Genomic DNA, 21108 nt, shown 5'->3' with positions numbered 1-21108 from the left:
ACTTGAATTTTATTTAAATTTTAAGCTTTCTTTTATCAATCTCTATTCTTTTAACAAATGTCTTATTTTAAAGATTAAAGGGTAGCTACAATTCCAAATATGTAAGCTCTCAAAAAAAAATTCCCAGGTTTAACTTTCAAAAATCAAAGGGACAGTATAGCAGAACTAGAGTTGCATTTTCCACTCTTTTGTCTGAGTTCTTGTTTACAGCATTCAATTGCAAAACCAAAATGAAACAGACAAAAAACCCAAACAAACAAACAAATAAAAACCCCACACCCAACCACATAAACCAAACCAAAAAAGCCCAAGCCACTACACAAGCCTTCTGTAGAGGAAAAAAAGAGAAAATACCTTCTTAGCTCTAATTCTTTAAAAATACATTTATCTTGGTTTCATTTTTAACCAAGTCCAGTTGCCCCCAGTGCCTCTATCACACCAAAGCAGTTCTTTCATTGGCTTTAAAATTTGGTCTCATTCCACCTTTAATCAAGAATCAGAAGCCATTTAATTTGTACCTCAATGATGGGTGTGTGCTGGCTGCCAACACCCCCAGTCCCTCGGGGCAGAAAGCCCAGTGAAGAAAGAAAATATTTGTTTTATTTATGAAAGCAACATTGATATTTTCAGTTAAAATCATTGCCTTTCCAGTATTTTTGCCAAGTCACTGATACCCTGGGAACGTTTGATGCCCCCAGTTCACCCCCAGCCACTGCCAGGCCAGGGTGGGGATCCTCAGCCCAGCAGTGCAGCTCCCCCAGGGGTTGATCCAAGCCACAGCTCCTCTGTCAGGTGCCAAAACAGGCACCTGTACATCCAGGGCACTGCCACAGGAATTCATCAGTGAACAGAACAAATCATCAGCTGTTGAATAGCTCCACACACTGAGCTACCCAGGAGTGACTCCAGACTCCCCACCCACCTTCACCTCCAGCACCACAGAAACTCCTCACCCAAGAGCACAAAGCTCTGTTGGACCATTCCTTTGCAACAACACAAATAAAACAAGATCATAATAAACAACTTATCAGCTCCATGATCCATTGCATCTATATATGTAAATTTATTAAATTATTTTTATTTCCAAGCCTGGAAAAACCGACAGCTCTACATATTCTGATTAAACAAGATATGCTTGATATAACTTTTTATTTAACTTTTCAGTGTAATATTTGTTGTAACATTTACAGGCTCAAGAAAATTATTAATCTTTTTTCTGTATTAGCATCACAATGAATTATTTATGATTCAATCATCACAAACAGATGACCCCCCCACAACTTGTGGTCTTTATTATCTCTTTTCTCTGTTCAAATATTAAGTCTGACACTGCTTTTCTTAAGACCCTGTGTTCCTTTGGCACAAAAAGAGGTGGTGATAAAGAGGCAGAAGCTCAATTACTTGCAGATGAAAAGATGAACACATCTGCCAGGTGCTGTCAGCACCAACAAAGATCAGGCTCAAACAGCTGGAAATTGGCCCTTGAGATGACAACTCCCAAGGAGTCTCTGGGCACACTGCATTCCTTCCCAGGCAGCCTTTTTAATTTAAAATGGCCCTTTCCCACTTCCCCTGTCCTGTTCTGGCCTCAGCCCTGGTCTGAAGGGAATTCCAGGAGCTCATGGCATTCAGGTGCCAGTGAGACCCCCCTGCCCATGTCCTGAGTGCTGCTCAGCAGCTGCCAAGGCAGAGCCCCCAGCTCACACCAGGAGCTTCCCCTGGCAGCAAACAATGCTCTGGAAAGGGGGGAGCACAGAAGGGGCTCCTGGTGAGCCATTCTCTGTGTCCCAGGCAGGTTCATGTATCAGTGTCTGGAGGCTCTGTGCACTGAGCCAGCTGAGCTGATGCTGGAGGAACAGTGCCTGTAAATTTGCTGTGTTACACCCCTCACACATTGTGCACAAGCAGAAAATTTCAAATGCTTAGAGAGATGTTAATGGAATTTGACAATCTGCACCATCAAAGATGTGTCCAGCCCTCAGAAGAATCCCAAGCAGAGGTTGTGAGCACTCACACCAGTGCCACAGAGCAGCTCAGCCAGGAGGGGAATTAATCTGAGAGCCCTGCCAGTCAGACATGCACTTCAGCATGGGAATTACTGCTCCTGGGTGACAGGAGCTGTACAGCAGTGTTTGTCAAACTGACAGGCCTCCCCTTCTCTGGAGCTGCTTTTTCTGTGCATGTTCCAGCTGTGGCTCCTGCAGCCACTGAGTCCAGCTGAACAATCCCAGCAAAGATTTTCCCACTGACACAGCAAATCCTTCTTTATGCCTCATAATGCCTTGGGCTCCTGGGTCAGCTCCCAATTCAGTCAGGAGCATATCCCTGGTGTTTCCTAACCTTGTCAAAGGGAACAGCTCATTTCTGTTCAGAACTAAAGTGGTTTAACCTCAGCCAGCAGCTTAGCACCTCCCAGCTGCTCACTCACTCTGCCCACATGGGATGGGCTGAGAGCTGAAGAACTGAAGTGAGGAACTCATGGGTTGAGATAAAGACAGTTCAACAGGTAAAGCAAGAGCTGCACACACAAGGCAAGCAGGAGGAGGAATTCACACCCCTGGCAGAGAAATGCCACCACTCCAAATGTGTGTGTGCTGCCTGCCCTCCTTCCCCCAGCTTTACACCCTGAGCACAACATCCTGAGCATCCCTTGGGTCACCTGGGCTCAGCTGTGCCAGCTGTGTCCCCTCCCTGCTCCTTGTGCATCCCCAGGCCTGAGCTCTGTGCTGACCAGAGATAAAGAAAACATCTCTGAACAACCCACACTGTTTCCAGCACTAATCCAAAACACAGCCCCTTATCAGCTACTGTGAGGAACCAACTCTGCCCCAGCCCAAACCAGCACAGGGACCATTGCTGAAGATGTTGACAGGGTTATCCTCTCCTCACAGGAAGGTACACACACAGTTTACTCTAATTATCTCCTACAGAAAGCATGAGAGATTTCTGTTTAACTATATAAAACTCTAGTCATTGCATGAAGAATTTTCTCCATGTAATAAATTCCTAGTTTTTACAAGGGGTGGGCAGTTACATTCACTGGAGGTTTTTCACAGAAATTCCCTCAACTGTAGCTCTACTAAATTCCTTTTGGTTCAAATAATAGAAGTCAATTCCCAATTCCCCTCTCTGACCCAAAGAGCCCTAAATCTGTGTCATTCCGCACTTTTCATCCACAGATTTCCTTGAAAGCACTGACCTAGTTTTTTCTTGCCAAAATACTAAATAAGAGTGAAAATAAAAGAAACAATCCTATAGAAAAACATACTTAAAGTAACTGCTGGGACTTTCACTTCTGAAGTCATACAGAATACAACTCCAAAAAATGACAAGTGAAACTTCAGTCTAATTGAAGAGAGAATTGGCAAGAATAACAGAGTTCTCCCTGAAATGTCTGATTCAGTATGCATGGAAAAGCTAGATAAACATCACATGATCTCCCTGGACCCTCTAGACATAAACAATGCAATTAAAAGGAAACATTTACTTCCACTCTTGATGGTATTACCTGAGGGATGGCAGATGCCAGATAGTTCAGTGTTTATTAGACGCAAGCAGCAAGTTTGGCAATTGGAACTGGCTCAACCCTCTCTCACATATTTGTAATTTTATAACACCATATGGTCACTACAGATCTCTCTGACAATCTCCTGGTTTAAGTTCAGCTGTTTCACAGAACATTTAAGCTGAAGTTAAGCATATTGAAGATATAACAGTAAGCAACGAAGATATTTCGGTGAGGGTTGTGAAATCAGAGAAATGCAGATTGCTATTTGAATGAGTCAGTATTTGTTAATAAAATGCTCAGCACCTTTGGGCTCTGGGTGTGTGCTGAACCCCAGCCTCACACAACAAGGCTCTGGGCTGAAGCAGAGCAGGACCTGAGGTGCTGCTGAAGCCCCTGAAGCGTGGTGACACAGCAGGGCTGCTGACAGCTGGGGAGAGGAGCACAGGGACAGAAACCAGCCTGGCTCCCCTGACTGCATTCAGTATTCAGGGCAATTACCCACGTGCTGGTGCTTAAAGAGATTGGCCTGCTCAGAGTGGAGCCCTGCTCCTAAACTGAACAAGAGCACTGATGCTGGCAAGAGCACAGGAGCTCCAGTCATGGTCAATGGTCAATTGGTTTATTAGGTGCCAGTCAAATGGCACTGACTTCCCAGGGAATTGAGGGCAGCTAGAGCCCCAGATAATTAAGTCCTACATTTACTGGATTATCAACAAAATGCATTTTCTAAAAATGCAGCAGTATGACACAGCAGTTGGTTTTGCTAGCAACTTATTTAACTGTATGATTTATTGATGATATCTACAGCAAGGAAAAGTATTCACAAGTCCTTGCTCCTCCATGGCCGAGAGCATAAATATATAAATCATATGAAACAGAAAAACTCAAGAGAGTATTTAAAGCCTGCTCTTATTTTAGCTCCACAGACTTAAACAACTTGACACTATGGTAATGCAATGGGTCTGGGCCTCATTAATTTTTAATCAACCTTTATCCACCATAGCTTTTGAAACGAACTGTTACTAATGACGAGTCATATGTCAGGCTAATGAATGGGATGCAAACTTCCATTAAAATAATGAAATTAGCTTGTTTGACTTTAGTTCCAGTTCTATGGCACACAGCCCCAGGTAATTACAGTTTGCACTACTTGCCCATATTAAAGTCTGTTTATTTACTTAAGGCTTTTAGTCAGGACATCCCAATTTAGCTCATGTCAGCTGTTTTTAATGAGTCTAAGAGTCTTTGTCTTATTAACAAAGAGATAAAGATATGCAGGCAGTACAAAGTGGTAAAACATCAATTATGCACACATGGAACATTGTGAAAAACCAGAATAGAATAAGCACTGAATTCCTGGTGACATAAACAATGTTTCTCTGTGGCAGCAACAATTATTTTTGGAAAACAGAACAAGGTCTGAAAGGCATCTTTTCTGGGTATAACGTGGCCTCCTCCAGCAATCTTTGCCCTTTAGGATCCCAAGTACAGCCTAAAAAAACCAAACTAAATTTCCAAACATTATTGTGCTCTAGAGTGCAGGATTCATGACACACTGCAATGACCTTATTCTTACAAATGCATCACTCTGGCTGTGCAATGTGCCCCCGAGGAATGAAGGCATTTCTGACTTCCTTGCAGTGAAAAGCTGTTATCAATATGTTATCACATAAAGATATCAATAACGTGAGTAGGTCATATTCCAACTTCACACCAGCTTCCTCCAAGGCTCCTCCAGCAAGCCTCTGCATGCCAGCCAGGAAAAGACATGCATTCTTTTTCCTGGCATGGCAGGGAAAGCCATAACTCTGTCTACAGACACAGAACATCTCACCTGAAGAGCAGACAAAGAGGAATTTAACAGAAGAGATCTTCCTCAAACAACACCAGTAATCACCGAAACCCAAGTTTTTCCCACACTTCCTTTTTCCCCCAAAAGTACACAGAATATTGATCCAGATTCTCTCCCCAGAGCCTGCTTGAACTCTGTGAAAGCCCAGAGAAGACAATTTCTCTCTTCTTGTTCTGGCTGATGCATCCTCACCTCTCCCTTCCCAAATCCCCCAGAAGTCTCCAAAAGCTCTTGTCTCGTTGCTAATGGAAAAGTACACAGCTTTCTAACAATCTGCACAAGATGAGGAAAAAACCATATTTGCATTTATTAATTACATGCTTGCAATAAATTGTATTCACAAACACAACAATCCATCATTATTTACACAGAAATTCCCACTTTCTGAATTCATTCTCAAATTAAGCACAATAGGAATATCTGTGAAACTTTTTTCCCCTCTGTTATATGCAGCCACCTATAAACAGAGACCTGGAACAAATACAAGCCAGGAGAGAGGTTGTGATTTAACAGGAAAGACTCTGAATTACCCCAGCTGACAGCTGGAAAAAAAAAATAACCAAAGAAATGTGGGGTGAGTGCTAAATCCAATGACAGTCACCATGTCAGAGCTGACATGAAATGCTGGATTCTGCCAGCTCAGAGCCTGACACTTCTGACTGACAGTGCAAATGCCAGTGTGAAAAGCTCTCAAAGCCTGGGTTGAAGGGACATGCTGTGCTCACAGAGGACTGCCTGTCTCATGCAGGAGAGATCAAGCAGCTGCCTCCCTGTCCTGCTCAAAGCACATGGCACTTGACCACCTGACCATTAAAAGTCACCTTGAATACATTGTGGGGTTTTTCCTGAACATATGGAGTACACAAGCGTTAAAATAACATTTGTAACAAGACAGAACAAAGGGGAAATTGTATCAGGTCTGCTTTCCCCTCTATTCTTATCTTCCTCCTGAAAAATAAAAGCATTGACTTTGCCAGATACTCTTCCTGGGAGAGCCAGGCACAAAATTAAGCAAGCTCATGTTGCTGGTTTGTCCCTCTCCCCACAAGCCAGAGGACACATTGATCTCAGCTAACCTGATTTAGCTCCATCTGCAATCTTTCTTCTTTTCTATTACATTAGGGCCCCATCCATCTTTCCAATTACCTTTGGCAATTAACTGAGGTGCCTAGTTCAGGAGCTTAATTGCTCTCTGTCAGTCCTGTAATCAGTACAGGTAAACCTCTGCATTAGCACACCAGGTAATTCTGATGTAAGAGTTAAATTTTCAGGGTTTGATTCAAGCCTTAGAGCCCAACAGCCCCTACTAGAAAGAAGTCCAGGTGACTTTCCCATATTAATGCAAAAGCTTAGCACAGCAAAGAACCAAGCTCAGATACCCAGGGACCTACCCCATCACTTCTACCCAAAATTGCTTCCCCTTTCACCAGGGCCCTTTATAGGAGGTCACACAAGTGATTCCTGCCCAATTCCTGAGAGAATTCCTGTAGCTCAGTATGTCAGGGTGTTCTGGGGCTGAACTCTTACCTCATGCTTCAGGGAGGATTTAGAAACAGATAATCAGGTGTACAGGAGGTCAGTTCCCAGCTCTCATGAGGTCAAAGTGAGCTTGAACTCTGAAGCATAAGGTTGTTTTTTTAAATTTTTTTCCAAAGACTGGCAGATTAAATGCTCCTCTTACTTTTGTAGATTCCCAGTTCTAACCTGAATTTTTGGATCCCAGTTAACTCTCATGGCAATGAGTCCTGTGCAGTAGGTGAGAATTAATTTCTTTTGCCATGTCAGAATTTCCTGAACATCTGGTAAAAGGTATTTAATAATATTTGAAGGTAAAAAGGAGAAAAAAAATCTTATAATTTGAAAACCTAGCTTTTCCTCTGGTATGTACTAGCAACAGCTGCATTTAGCAAAATCTATCACTTTTCACTTGTTTCATAAGTTCCCCTGAGGGAAACCCTCAATTCAAATTAGGTCTCAAAAAATTAATGAGTTGCACTTGCAAGAATTGCTGTATTTTTAAAATAACATAAAATTTGTAAGGAATAATGACTGCTAAACAAATAGCTAAAATAAGTTATTTAAGAAATGTATTTAAAAAGTTCTGTGAGCTTTTTCTGTAGAGTATGCTAGCAGTTAGAATTATAAAAACTAAGATGAAATAGGAAAAATATTTCCTTTCTTCTGGCAGTGCATAAACTGCCTTTATTTAGAATTACTACCATAAATTTTCAGCACTGTCAAACTAGCTTGTACTGTTAACAGCATTCAATGATTACTGTGGAGAGTAAGACTCATTTATAACATACCATAAATACATAAGGAAAATGAATTTTTAAACGTCATTAAGCAGTATTCCACAGCTATAAAAAAAAAAAAAACCAAAAAAACAAAAAAACCCACCAAACCAACCATTCTTTTCCTTGAAAGTTATTTGTAACATTTGCATTTTGTTAGCTCAGATCTAAAGACCCAGATCTGGAGTCAGCAAGGTGACTGAAAAGGGCTTCACACCAGGCTCCAGCAAATCCAAATCCTGGATTCAACTATCTCTGAATTATCAGTGCCCCAGTTCAAGGGACACACAATCACACATTTCACAGAATCACAGAATTAACCAGGCTGGAAGAGACCTCTGGGATCAAGTCCAACCTAGAACCAAACACAACTTTGTCAACCAAACCTCCTTCTGCCTTTGTTCTACAGATAATTTCTCAATTATAAACGAGCAGTGGCATGGCACAAGTTAACTGCAAACTCAACACAGTATATAGCCAGGTATTTTATGTTTTGCAACTCTTCCTGGACCCTCCTGCTTCAGAGGGAGCTCATTTCTCTGCAACACTTTGTTTTACCTTTCTGTCAAAGAGAAAACCATGGTCAGGAGTACCCTTCTATAAAGCAACCAATAGGGGTTTACAGACATTGTGTGACCATACACAGACATCAACTAATTAACCTTTACATTTAATTCTGTCAGTGAGCTGAACTGAGCAGACACCTATAACTACAGATTGCTTCAACAATTGTACAGAAAGATCATTTTGTGTGAAAAGTTGCTTTATTTATTTCCTAAGTAGAACACAATAATACATTTATGCATGCCCATGTTCCATATTTACATGAGTTCCCATGTCATTTTTAGGAGCCTCATCAGAGCAGTAAGGCCAGTGTAGGTGCACAGACACACGTGGGACAATGCCCAGCCTGTCCTTGGCTGCAGCTCCCCATTGCACAGGGAAATGTGGAAATTCCACAGCACTGGCCTGGTTTGCAGGGCTGGCACAGACCTGCCTTGGGATTTCTGCCTCACCTTTCCTCCTACCACTAACTCCCTAAATGCCAACCATAAATTTGCTTAACAGGTTGCAAATGCCATGCTCATGTTTGCTCAGTCTTCCAGAAGTCCCTGGCAGTGCAGGCAGCATCATTTTTATTGCTGCAACAGATAACAATGAAATTTCATTGTTCCAAGAGTCTGCCTACAGCTGCCCCAGGCAGAGGCAGGTGTGAGTTCCACATGCAGCCATCCTAAAGCTCCCAGCTTCTCCCAGCTGCTGCCAGCCCAGGCTGCAATTTCCAAAGGGTATTAGAATATTCATAGCCACTTCCAAGCAGATTAGGTATAGGCAGTAAATCATACGAGATTAACTTGGCAAAACATTTTTATCCTTTCATGTGCAGCTGTTCAAATGTCTGTAGCAAAGGAGATTGTTTTGTTCAGCTCCAATATTTGGATTTACCTTTGCAACACAGAGGTGTGGAAGGTATGAAGAGAGATCAAGAAACTCAAGTTTTACCCAGTGTGCAAAACAGTGGGGTTTTTTTAAACCCCTATAGGGCACAGACATACCTGCATTACAGACATCCTCCCTGAAAAAGAAGTCCAGGATAAGAAACTCCAGGATAAGAACAGATCAATAAACACAAGCTTAACAGCAAGAAGCAATAACCCGAAAAAAAAAAAAAAAAAAAAAACACAAAAAAAGTTTTTTTTTTTTCTTTTAAAAGGCATGTGCTAAGCAGGAATGGACTCCACCTGCCACATAAACACAAAACAGCAAATAGCAAGCACACTTAAAATTTGGATTCTTTGGATATTTGCTAAACTGAGTTGAACTGAAGTAAATTCAATTCAGATTAAAACTCAAATTTTTGTGAGACTATTTTTTCTTAATTGAATTAGAGATCCACTCTTCTAGCTGTTTTTAAAATTTAAATATAATCTTCTGTGGACATAGCATGCCAGCTCTGCAGCTGGACTGACTTGCACTTGTGTGCTCTGATGCAGTAAATATCTTCTTAGACATCAACAGAGAGAATTTCTGCTCATTGACCATCCCATGCTTCCCATTGCACCCCACATAAAATGGACATGAGCCTCTGAAAACACATCTCATGGCTGAGATTAACCAAATTGAATTAACTGTTCTGCCAATGAACTTTGATCAGGCTCCCTGCAGCTCCTCAGCGTTTATCTGTGCTTGCTGCCAAGCTTCTGAATTGTGAAAATACACAAACCACAACTCCACCTTCAGGAGAGCTTGCAAGGGTAATTCCTGCCCTTCTCATGGTTAATGTGGAAGGAGTAATGAGGAGCACTAAGGCAACTCGAGCAGATTTTACTTGGCAAGACCAAAATATACTTCCAGGTTGCACAATGCCACACAATCCCTTCAGCCTGGCCACCTCAGTTCTCCTCAAACTTTCTGTCCCCATGCATTCAGCAGTCTCTGTGTGAAGGAGTGCCACACACTCCATGGTTTATTTCAGGATACTGAAATGTTATATTAGAGCAGACTGACTACACTCCTGAAGGACCCAACTGTTCATGGTAACATGAAATCATAATCCTAAAGGTCATTAACACCTCAGCAGAGCTTTTTCCATTGGTGTTGAATATGCTTTGGATCAGGCCCAACAGAGGGATAGTAAATACCATGATTTCACTAAAATAAAATCATTTCTTATCTTACCATCTCCCTCCAAGTTCCCTTCCTTCTACTCCCTGCTGTCCTGCAGCTCTCAGGATTCAAATGTGGTAGCAAACTCTTCCTCCTTGACAGAGCCAAACCCATAAAACAAGTACTTCAATGGAGAACAAAGCTGTATCAAGATAATTTTTTAGCAGCAAGCTACCGTATTTCAAGGGCAGAAGTGTGCACAAAGGTTAGAAAGCTGCTGGCTTTTCTCTACAGAAAAAACAAGATCATTTGCTGAGGCACATTTAGGGCAGAGAAACCAATACCCTCGAGCTCCTGGTTCCTTTCCTCCAATATAATTACCCAGCTTTGTGAGCACAAACAAGATTTGTGCCTGTGAACAGAAGCTCTTGCAGCCTCTCTGACCCAGGAGCCAAAGACTAACACGGTTCATGAACTTGAACTTTGAGTCCAGCCAACATAAAATACAGAAGAAAAGCAACCTGTCTTGTAATGTCCCCGTCCAAACAAATTAACATTGTCCTTGTCACACTCTCCATCATCCCAAGGCCACTTGTTCAGCTCTCCTGGGAAAGGCTGAGCAGCTTTGGGCTCACCAGACTGGTCAGGGAGAGCCTGCACACAAGTTTTGTGCTCACTCTTGGTTAGCCTGGATATTGGATTTGTTCAAGGAAAAGGAGCTGCTTCCACTTCGTTTCCATGACAACAACCCTGAATTTTGTCTTCATCTAAGTGAGTTATTGCTTTTTGTGCTTCCATAGTCTGGGCAGAAAAATTAACATAATATGGTGTCAAGAAAAACAATCAAACCTTCCTACCCTCCCAACACTCCCACAGGCAGCAAATTCTTAGATTTCATTACCAGAGGTATAAATGGGTTGAAAAACAATCCTCATTGTTTATTAGGGAGAGATTTAATTTCAACTAAAAACTTCAATTGAAGAAGATTCTTTTGATGACCATATTTGTGTACACATTAACAAAAAAGAAAAGCTTAGTGTATTATAGTCTTTTGAAAGCAGCTTTGGGATGTTTATCCATAAATTTTGGTCTCTGTTCCTCTCCATAGATGATTTCTACTTTTATTTCTTGGTGATGCATTCAAAATATTTTCAGTGCTACAAAACAAGTAAGTTTTTCCAGAACAGAAAGATCAAAAACTATACAAGACAGATATTTAAAATATAAAAACACTGGTATATATCATTTAATTACTCAGGCTAAAACTGTAGTGTATGCACCAAAAACCCACAGAATAAGTACAAGGCTACAAGTTTAATTTCCATTGAAACAGCAGTGAAACAACTGCTCTCCTTGAAAATTGGATCTGACTTGAGAGATCCTCATCACAAAAGGAGGACACTTCAGAAGAGTCTTGAACTGAGCAGCTTGGCAACTGACTTTGTTGAGAAAATATTTGAGGATATTTGTGAGAAATTCTAAGCAGTCCCACCAGTGAGAAGTTGATCGTGTTCACCTTGTTTCACATCATTCAGCCCACAGATAAATACTTCAGAGATGTGAAATGAACATAGAAAACAGCTTTTCAGGAATAAAAAAAAATTAATTTAAAAAAAAAGGGCTTTCTCTCTCCATCTCTCTCAGTCTTGTCTCCTGAGTTACAAGAACCACCAGATCCCCACATCATAGTGCTCCTAGCAAAGGACAGATCATTAATAAAAGTAACACTACAGGAATTTCACAGTGCAGCACAACTGGGACACTTTTCCCAAAAAAAAACCCCAAGAAGTGACACAGTGAGACAGATCTTGCTGTGTGCCACAAATTGTTGCACCTCCACTGCCTTCAGTGGAAGGCTGAATACACCAGCTGAAAACTTGGATCCAGCACCAGACATTTTTATGATGGTGCCTATCCTGGAGCTGGCTCCCAGGGCAGCTCTGATGGGCTCTGGGCTCCTTTCAGCACCTGAGGATAGCTGGGATCTCAGGCAGGGTGTTTATGGTGTTACAGGCATGGCAGTGAGCTGGACCAGCACAGAACAAGGAATGTTTTAGGTCAGTCAAGCAGGGGAATCCAACTCTGCCAACAGTAAGGGCACAAAGGTTTTTCTTCAATGAGGAAAGAGGGGAGGATAAAAAGCAAAGCACGTGTTAAATAAAAATATGGTCAAAATATTGAAGAGCCAGGAGAAGTCACATGGAGGGAAGCTGTGCCAGGTGCAGTGCTTGCAGTGTAAGCCACACCAAGTGCAGTGCTTGCAGTGTAAGCCACACCAACCTGCACAGCTGGGCTGGCAGCCAGAGCTGGTTTGGGGCTAACCCAAACCTGGAGGGGCCATGAGGTTATCAGGATGGTCAGAGCAAGGACACGAGCTCTGAGGAACCAAGGCTGACCCTGATTCCTACAGGGGAGGGGCATAAGGGTCACTGAGTGTGGGAATCCAGGACATTTCCACAGCTTCCCTGGAACCTGGGCAGGGGGCTCAGATGCCTTGGCACAATGCCCAGGACCCCTGTGGGTTTGATTTCAGTCCCTGGAGAAAATCCTTATATGAAGAATTACAAGTCACGAAAAATAAGTAGAGCATAAATTAGATTGTTAGAAGGTAGAAAAGTGAATTTATAAAATCGTTTATAATAAGGGTCTGGAGACAAGATGGAGGAATTTGGGTGTGGTATGTGTTTCTCCTTCTTCATGGCATCCATCTTTTGGGTTAGGATGGCACTTTGGATTGGTTTGGGAGAAAGCTGGACACTGCAATGTATTGGAAAGTAATTGTAAACATCATTTATGTGATTTATAGTATAAAAGATAAGACCTGCCCAGAGGGCAGGCAGAGCCCCTCAACTGACCTGCAGAACAGGCCTCTGCAGGTCAGGGAAACAATTCCTTAGATAAGAAAGAATAAACAACCTTGGAAACCTCAGAAAATGCCTTCAGACTCTTTCTTTGGTGCTCGAGCTGAAAAACAAGAACTCTAGAACCACCCAATACTGTGCAGTGAGTGATCTCAGACTCAAAAAGAGACTCCACCATCCACCACTGAGGTCCCCCACCTCATAAGGGGTTCAAACCCAACGTCTGAATATTCCTGGTTAGCATGGAGAAAAAAACATTGTTCTCATTTAACCCTCAAGCATGTAGTTCAGCCCAATCTGAAATCTCAAAACACTGATAAATTCTGAATGTTACCAGTAAATTCAAAAGGCAGTGTGTTCTTGGAAGGAATAGAGGAGTACCAGGAATTGGCTGGTAATTTACACTGGAGTAATAAATGCAAAAGTCAAGCAGGATCTTCATTAGGGATCCTTCTAGTCAGAAATGTAAGTGAATAAAGCCTGAAGAGCAAGAGCTGATGTCTGTGGGGATAAAAAAGATTAGGAAACCATGAAGTGGCAGGAACATTTGGGTTTTTTTGAACTAAACTTCACTTAGTTCTAATCTCTCTAATTCCCATTATTATTTTTAGGCAGAAGAAAGTTTCATTTTCCAAACATAATTGCCTTGCTATTTTCTGTGGCATTGCAAGTCTCACATTGTATACTCCATATATTATTTTTGTTCCTAAGTTATTTTCTTTTTTATATAATTTACCAAGGCTGATTCTTGTTTCTAATCTCTCTGCAGTCTCCTATTTCACTGCTAAAATGTTGCCTTGAGATGACTGATGACATGTTTGACATTTACATTTTATTGGAAAGAATACAGATTGCATCTTTCTTATCTGTTCCTAAAACATTTTCTCCATTCTCTCACAATACATTTTTGGGGACAATAGTTGCATCCCCATCAATTTTCTCCAATTCATTACATACTTCTTCAAATACTGACTTTTCAAAGTTTAATATTTGTGTGCCATTACTCTTTGTACATATTGTATCCTCATGAATATTTCAAATCCAATAGCAGTATGATCACTCAACCTTATAAAAGCTCACCAGCATCCATCTTATTTATCATACAGGTCCTGCTTCAGTTCCTGGGATTATGTCCAAAATAGCCTCTGAGATTGTTTTCTCTTATAATTTGTATAAGCAAGAGAAAAAACCCTTACACTAACATATGTAGCTTTTCTCAAGCATTAAGCAATTATTAATCCAGTCAAACTTGAAGTAATTGAAATCCTCTGTGATCAGTGCACCAACCCTTTGTCTCCACGAGTATTTCTTGATTTTCCTGCTTAGGATCATACCTGTAACCACTTCTGGACTCTATTTTAAGTCAAGTTTTTTCTTACCAGCTGAAGTCCAACCATACACCCCCCTACCTGTTCTTCCATTTTTCTGTGTACACCACTGCTGAGCTCCAGCTGTAAAATTCTACAACATTTCATTGACTAGCATCCCTCAAAAACTTCTCAGACCCCTAATTTACACAGGATTTTACTTCTAGCAACTCACAAACAAGAGAGAAGGTTTAGAAAATCCTCTTTTTATTGAAGAGATTCAAGATCCCACTCTGATTTTTTTTTTGTTTGTTTGTTTAAAGCACCAAAGGGCAGAAGCTCTTCCTGCAGCTCTTACAGAGCAGGCTGCAGTGATGCTGTTTGCCACTTTGTGATTTCACTCACTGGGGGGACCTGTGGAGCTTGGGCTGCTGGGTCAGGACACAGAAATGTCCCTGGCACAGCCCTGGGTGCTGGGGGGGCTCTGGCACACACCCAGGGGTGCTGGGGGGGCTCTGGCACACACCCAGGGGTGCTGGGGGCTCTGGCACACACCCAGGGGTGCTGGGGGGCTCTGGCACACACCCAAGGGTGCTGGGGGGGCTCTGGCACACACCCAGGGGTGCTGGGGGGCGCTGGCACACACCCAAGGGTGCTGGGGGGGCTCTGGCACACACCCAAGGGTGCTGGGGGGGCTCTGGCACACACCCAGGGGTGCTGGGGGGCTCTGGCACACACCCAAGGGTGCTGGGGGGGCTCTGGCACACACCCAGGGGTGCTGGGGGGCTCTGGCACACACCCAAGGGTGCTGGGGGCTCTGGCACACACCCAGGGGTGCTGGGGGGGCTCTGGCACACACCCAGGGGTGCTGGGGGGGCTCTGGCACACACCAGAGGGTGCTGGGGGCTCTGGCACACACCCAAGGGTGCTGGGGGTTGTGGCACACACCCAGGGGTGCTGAGCGGCTCTGGCACACACCAGAGGGTGCTGGGGGGGCTCTGGCACACACCCAGGGGTGCTGGGGGCTCTGGCACACACCAGAGGGGGCTGGAGGGGCTCTGGCACACACCCAGGGGTGCTGGGGGGGCTCTGGCACACACCCAGGGGTGCTGGGGGGGCTCTGGCACACACCAGAGGGTGCTGGGGGCTCTGGCACACACCCAAGGGTGCTGGGGGTTGTGGCACACACCCAGGGGTGCTGGGGGGCTCTGGCACACACCCAGGGGTGCTGGGGGCTCTGGCACACACCCAGGGGTGCTGGGGGGCTCTGGCACACACCCAAGGGTGCTGGGGGGGCTCTGGCACACACCCAGGGGTGCTGGGGGCTCTGGCACACACCCAATGGTGCTGGGGGGGCTCTGGCACACACCCAAGGGTGCTGGGGGCTCTGGCACACACCCAGGGGTGCTGGGGGGGCTCTGGCACACACCCAGGGGTGCTGGGGGCTCTGGCACACACCCAGGGGTGCTGCATCCTGGCCTTGCCCTCCCTTCTCCCTTCCAGCAGCACACTCTCCCTGCAGAAGGGGCTGGGGTCCTGCCACTGCTGGAGTCTGCCTGCTCTGAAGCAGGTCCCAGCTGTTGCACACACGGTGGAAGGAGCCCAAATCCCATCCTGCAGGCTGAGCCCCACCACAGCATGAATGAACGTGCTGCTGCAGGATCAAGCAGTACACGAGTTATTTCCAAATTATGACATTATTGTATCCATCTGCCAAAATCTATGTCTGTTCACCACAGAGTGCTGGCAAGAACAGATGAAGAACTGGCCAATTAATGAACTTTTCTGCACACATCTGTTGGGAAAATACTGAACATTTTACCACCTGCATAGCAGAGAGGCAGCTCCACTGAGGAGCCAGCTTCAGCCACGTGAGCAGCAGCTCCCAAGAGACAAATCAGTGGAGGGGTGCAAAGCCCCCCTTGGCTTGAAAATATTTTTCACAAATTTATTTGTTATAAAACTCAGTCTTTATGTAAGATCCACAAGCTGCCATAGGTTTAAATGCAATTGTAGCATAATAGATTAAAGAACAATTTCCCAGACTAAGTAACAGGTGCCCAGGTCTATACTTGCTTCAAAAAGCTGCTCTGAAGCCAAGAGAGACAGACAGCAATACAGAACTTCAGAATATGTTGCTTTTCTATGCCTGACAGCATAGAACAGCTCAATAGACTATGACAGGACAGAGTTCTCACCTTCCAGATTAACAAGGTTATGAAAATTCTGAAACTTCCCATTATATGGTGTGGCATTCAGGAAGGTAAGAAATGAAACAGGGCAAGAAACCTTTTCTCCCTACACACTTTCCTTCAGATAAAAAGATGCTTTACCCTGCCCTGACACATGGTAAAAACCTCCAAAACAACTGTGATCCTGGTAATAAAGTCAGCTGCCAAATAGTACAAACTGAAGGCAAAAAAAACCTCTTTGGTTAGAGAATTCCACAGCTTCCCGTAGCTTTATTTAGAATTTTAATCCCTCTAGGCTTCTCTAATTAAAATCAGATTAATTTCCAAGTGATGCCAACATCCTCAACAGTTCTTGTTCCCTGGGATCTCCTTCATCACAGGCCCTGATCTGCCAGACACCTCTTGGTACCAATCATTAAAAACTCTTCATCAAGACCCAGCTCTCCAGGTTTACCTACAAAAATTAAGGTCATTTACTCTCAAAGCTCTTGGCTGTTGTCCTATATTATCCAGAATTCCTCTTCCACAATATTTCTCTGCTCTGGGATGGAAGAAAGTAGGAACAGGGAGTGACAGGGGACCACATGCAGGTTTTTCATTTTTACACACAGCCTTTCAAACCCATGGTGAATCCTTTCCTGCAGCACCTGGACATGCTCCAATACACAGAATGCACAAGGAAAGTCTCCCAGATGTCCACTTCCAGTTGGCACAACCCCACAGTTCAACACTGCTAAGACTCTCAGCAGATCAAACTGCTTTTCATTAATTTTCCTAACTACAAGGACTGCCTGATGCACTTTTGCTTCTTCTCATGGAGGCAGTTCCATTTCAACACATGAAAATCACCACTGCACATTATTTGTGAGCTCTTTTCTGATCCTCCAGCATGAAAGTCACTACATGGTAAGCTATTAATAATAACAGTGGGGTGGTTATTTTAATTGTGTTTAAGTATCCCTCCCTGACACTTCTCATCTTTAAATAAATATGATTCAATCATTTCAGTTATTAAGGCAAGATAAAAAAATCAACAGTATTTGAGAAAAGCCAAACCTAGGTACAACACTGTCACAGACACAGGTGGGTATTTTCTGGGCTTTAAAAAAAAAGCAAAGCCCATCACAGCTTTAGGAGTTCACATTTAACTGAATTTTAAGCAGACACAAAGCTTTGGCCTCCAGCTCTGAGGAGCAGCACAAGAACAGCCTGCAGTCACTGCACCACCCCGTGTCCTACAAGGTAAAGCTGATGCTGCTGCAGTAGAGGTAGTACAACAATGATGCCCTCTAATACCATTTTAAAATAACAACATGAAGTGTTACTAATAGGATTTCAGTGACTGGGGTCTTGGGCTTGCTCCATGGAAAATTAATTAACAGAAGTTAATTTCTCCATAAGAAAACAAGTAGCATTTAAAAATAAAAGACAGCAAGACTGGAAAAAGGTATTTGTTGGCTTGCACCCAGCTGAAACCAACATTCACCTTCTGCAAACTACTGAGATAAACAATTACCTTACTCATCCACTCCAGCTCAGGTGTCTGTTCTGTGTATATTTGGTCTGGATGCTCTGAGAAGAATGTTATTGATCCTTTTAATGGGTAAGGACCCTGCCAAGTGATAAACTGTCCACCCACTTTTCCTAATTAAGAAAAATCCACTTACAACACACAAGTGTAGACTGTGAGACTGTAAATACCACCCATCAGTCTTCAGGAGCTGGTACAACTGGCAATGTGTTCCCAAACCATCTGCACAGCAAAAGACTGATTAAAAATGACTTGACAACTTCAGTACTGGACTGGAGGACAGCAACTTGACTGAAAAGCATCAGCCTTTGGAAATGGTTCCAAAGTTCCTCAGAATTCCCCATGTTCTCATCAGGAGGGATGTGCTCAGAGAGGGTTTCTAAAGCCTGAAGCAGAGAGTTCTCCTCTAAGTTCTGTGGAGCAGCCCTACAGATCATTCTCCCCACAATCCCCAAGAGAAGATGAAGTAAAAAAGCTCCTGGAGGGTGGAAGTGCAGAACTGCACTGCAGCACACACAGAACCGTGGAGCTGCTAGAGGGGAGCAGAGCAAACAGGAGGTGATGGCACACCTTGGAAACCAGGGCAGAAGCCATGGGAAGGAACAGATTTGCAACATAAAAGCAAGATTTGGGAGAAAAGGCAGGGATTGGCAGTGAATGAGGAATATACAAAAATCCTGAAAATAAAATAACAGTGGAAGAAGAAATCTTCTTAAATAATTAAAGCAAACCCTCCACTCCTTACTACCATGCAAATCAAATTCAGGGCTCAGAGCACAACAGGGCTTTATTTCCTCTCTTATTTTCCTGATGTTCAAGACCACTGCAATATGATGGTAAAATTATTCTGCATTGATCAAAAGAATCTTTGGAAGGAGGATGACAGAAATTCAGACCCTCCTCCCCTAGGACACAGTGAATAAGTGTTGCTATGCCTGACAGAGGCTACTCTAAGAAAAATAAGAAAATAATTAAAGTCTGCTTCATTAAACAGGCAGACTTAAAATTTCTTTTAAAATTTTTCTTGAATCATCAAAAACAACATAAAGGATGAAAATTACACTGAAAGCTAAAATATCCAGTAAGGCAGACAGAGACAGTAATAGCAAGACTGACAAGCAAATTTATAAATGTGAAAGATGATAAGATGATACCAGAGGGACTATAGGAGTCTTAAGTAGTCAAAAAGGTTCAGAAGTCTGGATAGTAATAGAAAAAAAGGGGTAAGTAGCCATAGGGAAAAAAACCTAAGAAAATAGGAAAATAACTGCAAATGCCAGGGCTAAAAGCAAAGGGTAGGAAAGAAGATACACCATAAGGGAATTACAGGTAAAGCTGGGACATGGCCTTCTAGAGAATGCATTATATTGTACCAAAGTAGGGAACCAGAATGGCAGGATGGAGATCAGGCCTTAGGCAGTGAGAACTCCACCAGTGTCAGTGTGAGGTTATTGCTCAAAGAAAGGTGACCACAACTGCTGTTACAGTCACAGTGCATGGGTTGATACAGAGCAGGGAAGGGTATTCCTATTCCCACATCTTTACCTAAAAGGCCCTTAATTTCAAAATTATAATTCAGAAGGGAAGGGTTTTACACCTGCTTTAAGAAGGTTCCTGCCTTCCCTAACAGACATCTGTCTACCACACCAAGACAACATTTTTGAACACAAATAAACACTGCAATCTATGCCCCAAGCTCTGCTTTCCAATGGTGTGGGGTGGGTCAGACCTTGTGGAAGCTCGTGGCACCCAGAGCAGGATCCTCTTGACACACAGCTGTGACCACTGAGTGACCCTCCTGAAACCCTTCACACCCTGCCACATCCAAACGTGTCCTGCCTGGGGTCTGTCTCCTAGACCAGGAACAAGGTGTGCTCTACAGGCCATGGGATTTCAAAGAACCAGGACACCCAGCAATGGAAAACACAAAATTAACAGAAGGCAAGAGAAAGATGCTTCAAGCACCAAATTTTCACATCTTGATTTATTGATTTATGTAGTGGACAAAAACTCATTCTGCTCCCTTGTCTGCATAATTCAGTACATGCAAATGATACCAATCAAGGTGATCTGTTCAGCTAATGCGTATCTTGCTATGTTGATGGTGGATGCCATGCTTGTTTTACAAGGCTTAGCTTCATTTCCTTTAAAATTTGAACACTGTTTACTTCCTTTGAATACTACAAGTGCATTTCATTGAAGGGCTGAATTTTAACCAACTGAAAAAATACCTATTTAAGAATGACTTGTCCTGCACACAGGATTCAGCCCCCCTAGACCTCACCAGAGCAGAGAAGAAGGCCACAGACAGAGAGGGTGTGGGCAGGGTGAATGGATCAGTCCCTGTGTGTTCCATCCCAAATCACCCACACTCCTTAGGTCATTAATTAATTACAGTAATTTCACGATTATAAGCTGCACCATTTTGACTAAAATTTTGGTCCGAACCCAAAGTGCGGCTTATAATCAGGTGCAGCTTATATATGGACAAAGAACAAAAAGTTGCTGTTTTAGTTTGGAGGACAGGTGTCTGCTGAGAAAGGCAGGAGCTTCTTTTTGAAATGGAGAATGTAAACCCCCTCCCTCCAAATTATTGTAATTTTGAAATCAAGGGGCTTTCAAGCAAAGATATGGGAATTAGGAATAACAGTTCTTTACAAGGGAAATTAAAATAGAAATACAGCACTACAAAGGAACAAACCCCAAACCCTGACAGAGTCAGAGTACAACCTGACACCCCATCAGTCAGGCAGGGTGTTGGCAGCAGTCCCATTCCATGGTGGCTGCATCCTCCTGCAGTGACAGATGTGGCTCAGCTGGAGCAGTGCTCCTGTACAAGGTGCAGTTTCCCTCCGGAGCTCCAGTGGTGATGTGGAGAAATCCGGTTTTCCTCTGGAGTCCAGTGGAGAAAGGGGCTCCCTTAGTGTCCCAAAACCTCTGGTTTTATCTTGGTAAG

The sequence above is a fragment of the Catharus ustulatus genome, chromosome 16, assembly GCF_009819885.2.
Source record: "Catharus ustulatus isolate bCatUst1 chromosome 16, bCatUst1.pri.v2, whole genome shotgun sequence".
Taxonomy (NCBI): Eukaryota; Metazoa; Chordata; class Aves; order Passeriformes; family Turdidae; genus Catharus; species Catharus ustulatus.
The sequence above is the reverse complement of the archived record's forward strand: the minus strand, read 5'-3'. Positions refer to the sequence as shown.